Source organism: Nicotiana sylvestris, chromosome 11, assembly GCF_000393655.2.
Source record: "Nicotiana sylvestris chromosome 11, ASM39365v2, whole genome shotgun sequence".
NCBI classification, from domain to species: domain Eukaryota; kingdom Viridiplantae; phylum Streptophyta; class Magnoliopsida; order Solanales; family Solanaceae; genus Nicotiana; species Nicotiana sylvestris.
Window position 1 is genome coordinate 33101258 of NC_091067.1, and position 14116 is coordinate 33115373.

Below are 14116 nucleotides of genomic sequence, written 5' to 3' on the forward strand. Positions count from 1 at the left end.
AACATGATTTAAACCTCGGCATATGAATTTTTGGTTGTTGAAAAAGAAAAAATAATTGAAGTAAAGATGTCATGAATTTTAGACTCAAATTTTGGCTTTTTGATTCACTGAATAGCTTCCTAAGCTATATGTAACCTCTTTGAGTCATTGGTTTCAATTGGATTTTGGATTTGTATTCCACTTGAGTGTTCATATGCCTTGTGTGGTGAGATTTATTGTGAATTCTTTTGCATTACTTGTAGTCTAGAACTTGCCCGGAATGTGCTTCAAGGCAAAATTATAGACTAGCTTGGTTTGAAAAATGATATTAGGCCTTCCTTGGACCGCTATTGTGCCTTCAATTTCCTAACCTTGAATATTTTTCCTGGTCAATCCATTTTGAGCCTTTAACCTTGTTCTTTGGCAACAATATTACAAGCTTTAATCCTTTGTTCTTTATTGATCTAGTTTTTGGCACCCTACCTCCCTAAGTACTTTGAAAGTGTAAACATAGGCTAAAAGCCTAAGTTTGTGGGTGAAGGTTGGAAAAGTTGTGATATGTAAGTTGTTTAAAAGGTGGAAGGTAGAAAAAAATGATAAAAAATGAAACCTCCCTTGATTTTGAAAATAAATATATATATATATATATATATATATATATATATATATATATATATATAATAAGTTGTGAATAAAAAGAAGATTAGGTGTGGAATAAAAAGTGAAGAAAGGATAGAAAATATTTTTGAAGGAAATGGACTTTGATTGTAAATTTTGTAGTGCTTGGGGAGGTTTTGAGTCACTCTAACCAAAATTGTGCCCTACCCTAACCAAAAGCCTAAACTACAACCCTTTAAGTCCTAATTGATTTTGAACCAAGTTGTCTACATTAGTGAAAAATACATGAAGGGCAAGCTTATGGTACTACTTGTATGCATTTGAACATCTTTGTGAGAGAGAGAGAGAGAGCTAATTCTTTCCATTTGATATCCCATTTTTGTTTTGAATTAAGATTTATGAGTGCGGTATTCTCTCTTAATTGTGAGGGCAAATGAGATTTGAGTTGTGAATTTAATCTCATTTTCAATTGTAAGGAATGACCAAAGAAAAATAATTGTGATAGAGATGCAATTTTTGAAGCTTTAGTGTCATGACTTGATTTGCTACTTTGATTTGCATAGTGCTTGAGCACTTGAAATGTAATAAAGTTCATGAAAAGTGTTCGGCAATTCATATGCTTTGGATTAATTGTTGGTACCAATCAAAGTCATGCGTTTGTGCTTATAGTCGACATTTTTGTCTTGACATGATAAGGATGCAATGTTGAGTTAAATACTTGGGAGGAGATTTTGTCGCTTTCATTGCTTGAGAATAATTTAAGTTTGGGGGTTTGATAAGTTGGTATTTTACCAACTTATCTTGTCTTTAAGCCTATATTTTTGCTATGTTTGAGTGATAAAATCATGTGTTTAATGCCATTTACTTCTATATTATAGGTTCTATGTGATTTGGAAGTGATATTGAAGAAACCAAGTGCAACAAGTCAAAAAGAAGTTAAAAAGAGGAAAATCTGGAAAATGCCCTCAGTTGTTGCAATAGCGACAAGATCCTAGGAATTACGAAGCCAGCAGTCGTGGGAATTGCAAGTAATGCATGGGAATTGCGAAGAAAGACTATTCAGGCAGTCTTTGCAAATGCGAAGTATTTATCGCAAATGCGAAGTTAAGCAGTATAGACATAGTTCGCAAATGCGAAAATCGTGCTTCAGTTCTGCGCAATTCTAGAATTTAATATTTTTTGGCCCCAAACCCTTTAATACCCAAATCAGCTCATTTGTAAAAGATCTTCTGGCATATTTTCAGTCATACGGCTAGAGAGAACAAGGTTGGAAGCTAGGGCTTTGCACACACACTTTGGTCTTGAAGATTTGAAGCTTTTGGTTGAGAATTTCTTACCCATTTATGTTCATTTCTTCATTTCCTTGCTTTGTATTGTATATCTAAGTGTGTAGTATTTTATTCAACACTTGAATCTTGTTTATGGAAATATTCATGTTTAAAGTGTGGATTAAATACATTGTTGTGCTTATGTATTGAATGATTTTTAATTTTTTATGAAGTGAGTTATTGTTACTTTAAGTGTTCTTTAATGTTTCAAAAGGGATTAGCTAATCCTAGGACTCGCCCATTAACTCTGAATTAATTTTGGGAAAGATTATTTGGGGTTGGGAAAGATTAATTAATAAGAACTTGAGGCTTTAACCCTCATTTTATAGACTCTACCTAGGGATAGGATTGAACTATTTGTATCCATATCCGGGTGTGCTTAATCTCTTAATTGTTTTAGGGATAATTCAATTAGAAAGTCTTGTTAGTCTTTGGAAGAAGCTAATATAGAATTATTACCCGTGTCTAATTAACATAATGTAAGCACGTGATTTTTTGCTTCACGGACAATCGCTCCAAAAGAAAATAAAAATAGTGGCAAAAGGCTTCGCTGTACAATTTTTCGATCTTTCCGTGACATGTGTTGTTAATCGTTTGTGAGTCTGTCCATTTTGCATCTAGTCATTATCAAACAAAAATACAAAAAATATATGTGGCGTTAAAAGAAAATTCAAAAAAAATATATATAAATATATGTGCATCGTCCGTTTTAGGTTGTGATTTAACTTACTTGGTATGATAATTATGTTGAAATGCCATATTGTTATTTGTTTTAATTTCATTTGTTTTATTAGTTATTTTTATTTTTATTTTTCTTTAAATTGGAAAACAAAAGAAAGTTGAAATCAATTTGGGCCCAAAAGAATAAGACAAAAAACAGGCCCAAACCAACGATCTGACCCGGTCCAAACCGGCTGCCCAAGCACCTCCTGAAACGACGTCGTTTCAGGCAAATCAATCCCAGCCGTTCCAATCAATCCAATCCAACGGTCCAGGATCATTTTCGGCAACCCGTGTTCAAACCCGACCCAATAACCAATCCGACCCAACCCCTCACTTAAACCAAACGACCTCGTTTAACTACCAAACGACCCCGTCTCATTTCTCACCATCAGATCCAAGCCGTTGAGATCATTTGATCTAACGGCTCAGATCCAATCCCCTACTCCGTATATAAACCTTCCCTTACACCCACGCCCCCTATACCAACACCCCACCCCTTCGTCCCCAAGCTCAAACCCAGACCTCTCATTAGAAACCCTAGCCGCCCCCGTCTCCCTCGCCATTAAAGCCGGCGGCATGGACGCCGGTGGCCACCTCCTGAACACCCTAGGACCACCTCACTGTCCTGAACACGAATCCACTAACCACGAGCCTCGAATCACTTCCGTTCGTCTCGAATCTTCATTTGAAGATTTGAGTCGAACCCGGATCTATGCCAAACCATCCCATCTTCATACCAGACACTCCCCTGACCTTCCTCGTGACCAAACCAAACTTGGTTTGGTCCGAATCTACCCACAACTCCCTAAAAATCAGATCTGGAAATCCAGACTTTAGAACACATGCACCTGGGGAATCCGGGCGGTTTGGACATGGGTTTGAGGTCTAATAGACCTTAATCAAGGCGTTCTCATGTGAGAACACCCTGATTAAAGTTTGTTCGGCCTCAAAAGTTCGAGGTTAAATCAGATTTGGGTCTGTTTGATTTAAACATTTTCGGTAAGTTTTCCTTTCTTTTGTGTTAGTTTTGATTAAGTGGTCAGCATGTTTCGTTGTGTTTGTTTGTTATTTTGTTATTTTTCATTCGGACTTCTTTCATCTCTGTAAAGACCTTTTATTTGGTCAATTGCTTTCTGTGTATGATTTGAATGTATTCTGTGATGTACATGTTCAATTAGAGTAGTCGTCAAGCGAATTAATTCATATAGCCCTAGTAATTGAACAAAAAACTGTCTGATGCCCTTTAGGTCCCTGTATGTGTTGTTTATTTGAACGACTGATTATTACCTGTTATAATTAGTATAGTCGACTCAATAAATGTCGTCGATTAGTTTTCTATAACTAATGAATCGAATGAGCTAATAATGTCGCATGACTAATGAGCCTGTATTGTGATTTGAATGTTGGGCATTACCCATGATTGGTAGTCTGTAACTACATTGTAAACAATTAAAGGCCAGGTTGGGGCAGTTCTGAAATCGAACGTTCAAAGCCCAAAGTGCCCTGATGCTGCAATAGGCAGGGCAGTAATAATCCAGGGTTAACAAGGGCATTCTGGGGTGTTGAAAAAGACAGAAAAGATTAGTATAAATGGGCTGACAAGTAGGGTACTAATTTAGGATTAAACTAATACCAATGGGGAACAAGACACAAGGGTATGGGGCTTAAATTGAATAATAAAATGATGCCCATAACTCCTGATTAAACAAAACCAGGCGTGGGGAATAAAGGGGGCTGACACCAAAAGATGCTGAGGCATGGGGCTAAAAGGGGTATGGGCAGGCTGCAAGTTGCAAAAAAAAAAAAGGCAGCTTAACTGCACTGGTTCATTTGGCTTATAAAGAAGCCATTTGAGAACTTAAAAGGGGCTGGACTTTTAGTCTTCAGAAAAGAGAGAGAAAAGACTGGAATTTTTAGTCTCGAGGCTGGACATTTCTTAGTCTTCAGAAAAGAAAAACAAGAAACATAAAGTCTCAGAATATTGTAACCAAACACTGTCTGAAAATTACATAAGAGTTTATGTTGGTTTAGCTGTCTTGGCCAATTACTGTTAGTTGCCTGTTTGAGCTGTTTGTGGTTGTTGAATTGCTGGGGTGTTTACATTGAATACTCTGCTGTCTCTGCTGGTTCATACTCTGTTTCGGGGATTGTTGTTTGTTGCTCGACTACTCGGGAGCTTCATCTTTGTTGGTTGATTTTGTTGCTGTGTTGTTGATGTGTATCTGCTGTTGCTGTGTTTACTGCATACTGCCCAGCTGATCATTCCTTTCTTCTTTGTCTTCTATACCAGGTACACAACCAATGCACTGTCAAATGTAATTGGGAAATTTGAGCATGAGTATAAATGAAAGTCCTGAAGAATGTCTTTATACATAGATGGTTACATTAAACATTCATGTAATATGTAATAGTTTGCATCCTTGTTTAGATACTGAAGGTAGCCTGTGTGCCCAATAGATGTCAATATGTGGTGATTGAATGTTAGTTTGTATATGTAGGTTGATAGATAAAAGGGTCTCAAATGCAGTAGGTTGTATCTTAGGTTTTTTTATGGTTAGCATGTCCTTAAAACATAGAACTAACCATGTTAGTTAATTTCATGTCCTTTTGATAAATTGTCTCCTTATAATTGACAAACCATTGCTTTAAAATAAACGGCGCAAGGCTGCACTTCTCAACCTCCCGAAGGTCGAGCCCGAATCAAACGAACCCAGCAGCCTTTCATCAGAAAGGCACTGGCCCAGGTCCAGCCAATACCGTGTGGGCTGGGTTTGGGCCCACGGTGCTCGATTAGCTGCCCATGGGCACGATCATGTTTTCTTATTCTGCAAAGGCACTCGGGATTCCGTTATAATAACCTGCAAGCATGTAATTGAATAGGGTCATTTTTAACCTCAACTAGTAGAGACAAATGTGACAAGAAACGTAGTTGCTATAGGATATCCTGTTAAAATAAAGACGAGATGAGCTTCGACAAACAGAAACGCACAAGATGCGGGGCCCTCGTTAAACGTATATTATCAAAGCATTTAGTTTCCAGGACGGGTTGTTTAGTAAATTTCACAACCCTCCTAAAATAACAATACGTTAGACTCTTTAGGACGCGCCTTAATAAATCTTACCTTCTTAAACCCGGGTGCACATTTATGTGACCCAAATCCAATTCTCAACGGAGTCGAAATGTGTTTCTAATCACGGGTACATTGATTGTGACGTGGTTCGAGATGCGTGTCCATGACGTTGCAAATTCATTTTGAAAAAAAAATAAGAATGAGATGAGCCTCGCCAAATAAAATACAAATTGCGGGGCCCTCAGTAAATATTTGCTTTAAAAATTATTTAGACTTCGGGATGGACCGTTTAGTAAAATTCCACGGTCCTACCCAAAATAAATACGCTAGTCGCTTTAGGCGCGCCTTTAATAATTTAATTTCCTTAAACTCGGGTGCACATTGATGTGACCCAAATCCAAATCTCAACGGAGTCAAAGTGTGTCGACGACCACGGGTACATTGATTGTAACGCGGTTCGAGATACATTTTCACAACGTTGCAATTCTTGATAAAAACAGTAAATGATAAAAGCGGTTAAAAGTTAAATTTTGCACATAAGTTCAGACTTGTATAAAATCAGATAATCAAGCCGAATATAACAGTTGAGCGACCGTGCTAGAACCACGGAACTCGGGAATGCCTAACACCTTCTCCCGGGTTAACAGAATTCCTTATCCGGATTTCTGGTACGCAGACTGTAATATGGAGTCATTATTTTCCTCGCTTCGGGATTAAAATTGGTGACTTGGGACACCCTAAATCTCCCAAGTGGCGACTCTGAAATAAATAAATAAATCCCGTTTCGATTGTCCTTTAATTGGAAAAACTCCCTTGCACCCTCTCTAGTGCGGAAAAAGGAGGTGTGACAGCTCTGGCGACTCTGCTGGGGAGTCCTAACCCAGAACCAATGGTTCAGGGTTAAGTATTCGAGCTTAGAATAAATTGTTATTATTTGGCTTTATTTATTATCTGATTATTACATGTTTTTGAGACTAATGTGCTAAATGCTACTGTTACCGCTTTGATATTATTTGAACTGTATATAAACTGTGCCGGAACCTTTCTCTTCTTACCTCCGGGGATGTGCTCACTGGTTGAGACTCCCTATTCTGTTAGTGTCATACCCTAAGTAAAAGAGGCTCGGAAAGTTTCTAAGCCGGCTGGCCTTTTGGTTCCCGGAAAGGAGCTCCTTCCTCAACTCGAGTTGTCCGCTCGGGTACACTGTCTAGAACACCGACCCAGGTTTTGAGCATAGAATAACGTGACTTCATGCCGGATCCCTAGTAGGAACGCTTATTTGCATCATGTTGCATATGACTTAGGGGACTCAACACAGGGGTTGGGTCCGTCTAGGACTAGCAACCTGATATGAAAAGACCATTCTGATGCATCCTATTGTTTTCCGTGCATTTATTTGTCTCATACCCGCATGCTGACCGGTGTTTGAATATTTGGAATATTGTGAAAAAAAGGGAAATAACGGTTAGGAATTGATTGTTTATTGTTGAAAAAAAAAAGAGAAAAAAAACAAATACTGTCAAAACTATGCCAAAATTTTGAAAAGTCGTTGTTCTGTCTTTCAAAAATAAAATATCAATAGAAATATATAGTTTGTCTTGTCAAAAAAAAAAAGGCCCTATCTTTAAAATGGTTTTTTTTATGAAAATAATAATAAAAAGAGTCTTGTGTTGTCTTTACTTTTATTATTTGTTGCAAATATATGTATATATATATATATATATATATATATATATATATATATATATATATATATATATATGAAAAATTCAAAAGTTTTGCTTTACTTCAAAATGTATATATATCTCTATTTGTGGCAAAATATTTGTCTTGCTAAAGGTCTAGAAAAGTCCTTTCAGGCTCCCAGTTTTCGAAACAAAAATCCAAAATATTTTCCGTTATTGACTTCTTTGGAAAGTTTTTATATATATACGAAAATTCAAAATTCACAAAAAATCGCATATATTTTTGTTTTTATCAGGATAAGTGTCGTTTGTTAAATCTTATTAATAAATGTGCAGAATGAGCACGATTCCGAATGAACCCTTTTCAATCATGAATAAAATCCCCCTCCGATTGCGGCTCTGGTGGAATGATTTGGGCAAAGAAGGGCATGACGAAATCAAGAAGTATCTGAAAGGCCTCACGAGTTTGTTGGATATCAAGCCACGAGGAGATATCATAAGGGCACTAGTCCCCCACTGGGATCCTGCGCACAATGTCTTCCGTTTCTCAAATTTTGAACTTACCCCAACTTTAGAAGAAATAGCAGGGTATATCGGCAGCACTGAGACTCCTTTGAGGCACAAATATCTGATTGCTCCAAGAGCTGTAGCAATACACAGGTTCCTGGATTCTTTAAAGATAGTCAGAACAATTCATAACCCTGACTTGGCAAAAGGTTTTTGCAGCATGAGTTTCGTATATCAAAGATATGGTCACATAGGAGGATTCGACAAGCCAGAAAACCAGTTGTGCAGCAAAGGTAATCGCCAAAAGTGGGAAGAACATAGACGGATTGCTTTCATGATAGCTTTCTTAGGACTACTGGTATTCCCAAGAAAAGACGGGAATATTGACATAAAGATAGCAGGGGTCGTCAGTACGTTGCTCACACAGAGTGATAGTACGTTGGCGCCCATGATAGTATCTGATATATTCCGGGCACTCACTTCTTGCAAAGCCGGAGGAAGCTTTTTCGAGGGTTGCAATTTGTTGTTGCAAATGTGGATGACCGAACACCTATGTCACCGAGCCCAGTTTCTGAGCCATGGATCCGCTGGAAAGACCTGCATAGAGGAGTTCTATACCAGAGTTAATGAAACCTACCTACCAGAAGGAGTCACAGCATGGACCTCATATTTCCATACCCTCAACGCCAGTCAAATACAGTGGGCGCTAGGATGGTTACCGATCGACGAAGTCATATACATGCCAGCAGCCAGGCCCCATTTTCTCTTAATGGGACTTAAGAGCATTCAACCATACGCGCCGCATCGGGTTTTAAGGCAACTTGGGAAGGTATCAGATAGTGCCAAAAGACGAGGATCTGAGCATCCAGGTAATCGAGATCAGTCCCGACGGCCAGTTTCCTGAAGCAAGGGTTCGTCAAATTTGGAGCCAATGTCAATACTTAGAAGCAAATACTTGTGTAATGAATCAGGCAAAAGGGGAAGTTTCGCCCGGGTATCAGGCCTGGTACAAAGGGGAGACATCACCTGGAAGACCGACCAAAAGACCTCACCTGCAAGAATTTGCCCAATCCTCACAAGAACAGTGGGGCTGGTTGGCCAAAGAGCAGGAATATCTTGCCAAAGCAGGCAAACTGAAGCAACAAATCCAGGATATGAAGTTTGAGTGCCAATTACAGTCTGCTGCACACAAAGGAGAAAAGAACCAGTTAATCAGAGAAGGCGAGATCCTCAAAGCTCAGATCCGGAGAATGGAAAAAGAGGCTAATAGCCAGCTAAGAAGCCAGGCAGATAAAAGATTGATAGCAGGGTTAAAGGATCAGATTGCGGAATGCCGGGAAGATTTGGAAAAAGCCAGGGACAGCACAGCGAAATTGCGAACCAAGTGGGCAAAGGGTGCGATAGCTCGGAGGCAGCGCCTGCAGCGAGTCATAAGGGATTATGAACTGAGCATCGGGACATTAAGGGAAACGAATGCCTCTCTTCAAGAGAGGATCTTCAAGCAAACACGAGATGCCCAAGCCGACAGAAGGCGATGTTACGAGGCAATGACCAGAATGGAAAGGCAGATGGAGATGTTCCAGGACCAGCTTGCCAGCAATGCACAAACACTAGGATTGAAGAACCGACAGATAAGGCAGTTGTTCGCGGAAAGGGACAACATTCGGGGAAAGATCGACGAGATTGGGCATTACATCTACATGAGATGCCTGGCATGCGAGCAAAAGCCTCGAAAGACCCTCCTTGTTTCCATCATGGGTTGCGTCCACCGAATCATGAATGAGCTGAAAAACCTGCAGAGGGACCTCACACCAAGGGCCGCGGAAAGGCCGAATGATGCCTCGCGGGTCCCTAAGTTGGAAAATTAATCTTTGGTTGAGTCCTGTTTATTTGGCTTTGTCGCTTTTCCATATGTTGTTTTCCTTTCTTCAAAACGGGTTAAGAACTGTGGAGTCTGTACTATTGCTATTCCTTGCTTGAAGTAATTTGTAATAGCAAAATTTTGAGAATGAATTTAATGATTTCACAAGAATTGTGTGTTTCTTTACTTTAAGGCAGAACTACGCCTGGTCTGATTCACGCGGGGACGTGATACGTAGGCAATCCCCATAAGATTCGACCGCTTTCAATAAATAAAGAAAAGAAAATGTAAATAGAATAAAACGCAGGGTTTCGCAAAATACTTTAAAGAGACAAATGAGCAAACCGGGATGACGCATGTTGTTTGAAGCAAAGCATGTAGAAACGGTTAACTGCCTAGGTGCATTGCATCCTCTATGTGTTATGATCAAATCTGTTAAGCTCTAACACTAACAAAGTTTGTTGTTGTCTGATATCAGACAGTTAGTTGTTAAAGAATTCTGGCAACACATTCATACCAAACCAGATCCAAAGGACCGGTAGCAACAAGCATGACTACTTCAGAGAATAGTAATGAGGAAGAAAGGCCGATGAGCCAGTTGCTAAAAGAGGCAATGGAAAAGATTGAAAGGATGGGACTAGAGATGCATGCAATGCAGCTAGCCCTGGCCAAAACGCAAAAGAGCCCTGAGACACTGGGACACATGCCGGAGTACCCTCACTCTGGCCCTTCCACAAGCCGCCCAAATCCCCTCTATCATCAAGAAAGAAGCCCTCATGATTCCCAAGCTCCACCACCCCATCAACCTCTCCCAACACCCAATATTCCCATTTTTGTGGGACCTGCATCAGCCCCTTTGCAGCGAACGACCAGTGAGCCATTGTTTCAGGCTCACGATACACAATACTATCCCCCTGAGCCTACATTCCACGCACCGGAACCACAGGCTTACAATCCCCATTTGGAAATACCGGCAGAGGTTGAGAAGCCGGTTAAGGCCCCTGAACAGGATGAAGTGTTAAGAAAGTTCAAAAGCCTGGAGCAATCCTTCAGGAACTTGCACGGGCTGGGCAATCAAGTCAGCGTGGCATACAAAGATCTGTGCCCTTTCCCAGATGTCCAACTCCCGGCTGGGTTCAAGATGCCCAAGTTTGATTTATATGAAGGGCACGGTGATCCCATGGCACATTTGCGGGGATTCTGTAGCAAAATGAGAGGGGCAGGAGGCAAGGATGAGCTTTTGATAGCTTATTTCGGCCAAAGTCTGAGCGGATCTGCACTGGAATGGTATACCAGGCAGGATTTCAGCAGGTGGTACACGTGGGATGATCTGGCACAGGCTTTTGCAGGTCATTTCCAGTACAATCTAGAGATAGTCCCTGACCGTCTCACGTTATTGAGAACTGGGAAGAAACCCGGGGAAAGTTTTCGCGAGTTCGGATTCCGCTGGAGAGAACAAGCAGCTAGAGTCGATCCTCCCATGAGAGAGGGAGAGATGGTAGACTACTTTTTGCAGACATTGGATCCAACCTACTTTGGTCACTTGGTGACAACGGTTGGAAAATCTTTCAATGAGGTGGTCAAAATAGGGGTCATGATAGAAGAAGGTTTGAGGTCGGACAAGATCTTGAACTATTCGGCACTTAAGGCCACAACCCAGGCTATTCAAAGCGGCACGGGAGGTGCGCTAAGAAGAAAGAAAGAAGAGGTTGCCACGATCGAGGCAGGCAGTTGGTCCAGAGCTGGCAGGCCGCACTACAACCAACCCAGGCCTCACAGGTCAAACTACCCATACAACCCACCACAAAATTTCTATCCACCTCGAGAACCACATTGTTCCGTACACCAAGCCCAGGTATACACTCAGCCTCCGGTTCGCCCACAATGGCGCGCACCGGCTCCCCAGAACATATATGCACCACCACAAAACACTTACCCTCCACCAAGGGCATATAGAAATCCTTCAGGGGCAGGTTTCCGGGGAAATCCAGATGCCAGAAATGACAGGTTGCGGAAGCAAAGAACCTTCACCGAACTGGGAGAAACCTACACCGCTGTGTTCCACAAGCTGCGGCAATTGGGTTTGGTTAGTCCTGTCCATACTCGGGAACCAAATCCCCCGCCTCAGAATTTGGATCGTTCAATCAGTTGTGAATACTGTTCAGGGATGCTCGGGCACGATACCGAGAAGTGCTGGAAGTTAAGGCATGCCATACAGGATCTTATTGACACCAATAAGATCGAGGTCCAGACACCGGAGGCTCCTAACATCAACCAAAACCCACTGCCAGCGCACCACGAAACTCACATGATTGAGTTGGTGTGTGAGGGAGGAGAATTAAGAAAACCCTCACAAACAGTGATGATGATCCAAGCTGCCCCAAAAGAAGTCTTAACCAGTGGAGGAACAAATGTACAGTCGCAGGGAGAAGGCGTCAAGCCGGTAGTGATATTGGGGAAGAGCCCGTCCATCATAGCAAGCAAACCCGAGCCAAGCAAGTTGGTAATACCAGGGATCCTGCCCACACCGGCAGTCATGTTGAAAGGGGTATGTGGAGAACGGGTGACCATAAAGCCGGTGGTCCAACTGCCAATGCTTGACAGCAGGGCTGTGCCCTGGAAATATGAAAAAGCAGTGGTGACGTACCAAGGAAAACAGGTGGAAGAAGTCAGTTGTGAAGCGCAAGGGCTGACTCGATCAGGTCGATGTTTTGCTCCGGTGGAGTTAAGAAAAACCAACCCAGTGGCGACCAAGAAGCCAGTGTCAGAAGAAGAGGCTGAAGACTTCCTGAGGAAGATGAAAGTACAAGACTATTCTGTGGTTGAGCAGCTGAGAAAAACACCTGCCCAGATCTCACTATTGTCATTACTCCTCCATTCCGAGGAACATCGTCGGGCCCTGTTAAAGATATTGAACGAGGCCCATGTACCCAGTGAGATTTCTGTAAACCACCTGGAAACCATTGCCAGCAAGATTTTCGAGGTGAACAGAGTGACATTCTCAGACGATGACCTGCCAGTGGAAGGAACGGAGCACAATAAAGCTCTATACCTAGCTGTCAAATGTGAAGACTCGGTGGTAACCCGAGTATTGGTGGATAACGGCTCAAGCGCCAATATTTGTCCATTATCCACCCTGGACCAGTTAAAGGTTGACCGTGGAAGAATCCGGGAGAACAGCATCTGTGTCCGGGGGTTTGACGGAAACGGAACAGCCACTGTGGGGGATGTTGTACTTGAACTAACCATTGGCCCGGTCCTGTTTACCATGGAATTCCAGGTATTGGACGCCACGGTATCTTACAACTTGCTGTTAGGACGACCCTGGATTCACGCAGCTAAAGCGGTGCCTTCCACCCTACATCAGACAGTGAAGTTCGAGTGGGAAAGACAAGAGGTCGTGTTGCACGGCGAGGATACAACATGCACCATGGGCGGAACCATTGTGCCTTTCATAGAGACCACTGATGACAAGGGTCCCTGGGTCTACCAGATTCTCGATACAGGGTCGGCCAACAAAATTTCTGAAGGAGAAATCATCCCGCACCCTAGGGTGGCTGCCGCAACAGTCATGATGGTATCGGAGATGCTGGGTAATGGGTTTGTGCCGGGAAAAGGCCTGGGAGTTGAACTTCAAGGGATAGTCCAACCTGTCTCCCTTCCTAAAAATCTGGAAACTTTCGGGTTGGGGTTCAAACCAACCGCAGCAGACAGGAAGGAGGCGCGAAGAATGAAGAAGAGGGTCTGGTTTCTGCCTAAACCAGTGCCACGCCTCTCAAGGTCTTTTGTTAAAGCAAGTGCCAAGGGGTCAGTGATCCCAAAGATTCGAGGACCTTTGATCGGTATAAATGAAAACCTAAATCAGAGTTTTGAGAGTTTGTTCGCGGATGTCAGTATGGTGGAAGCTGGAGAAGGTTCCAGCAGAGCAGAGATAAAATTTGTGGGGCCTGAGGCCAAGACCAACAATTGGACGGTTACTCCTCTTCCTGTCCGAGGGGAGTCTTGGTAGTAGGCTTTGATTAATGTTTTGTTTGTTTATTTGTTTGATCGGATTATTCAAGGGTGTAATCCAAATTTTACTCCCGTTTTGTAAAAGTGTGAACCCTTTTTATCCTGCAAATTTAATAAAGTTCTTTTCTTTTGTCCCATTTTAATTTCTTGTTTTGTTCTTTTTCTTTCTGAACAGTTCTCTTTTTACTGGTCCTAATGACATGGCATGCACAACGGATCTTCGACCTAGTCTAAATAAATCAATCTGAATCTGACTCAACAATGCAAGAGGTCGTTTGTGATAATGAATCCGAAGGTGACGAAGGGGAAGCCTTCGAAGAAATAAACCGAGAA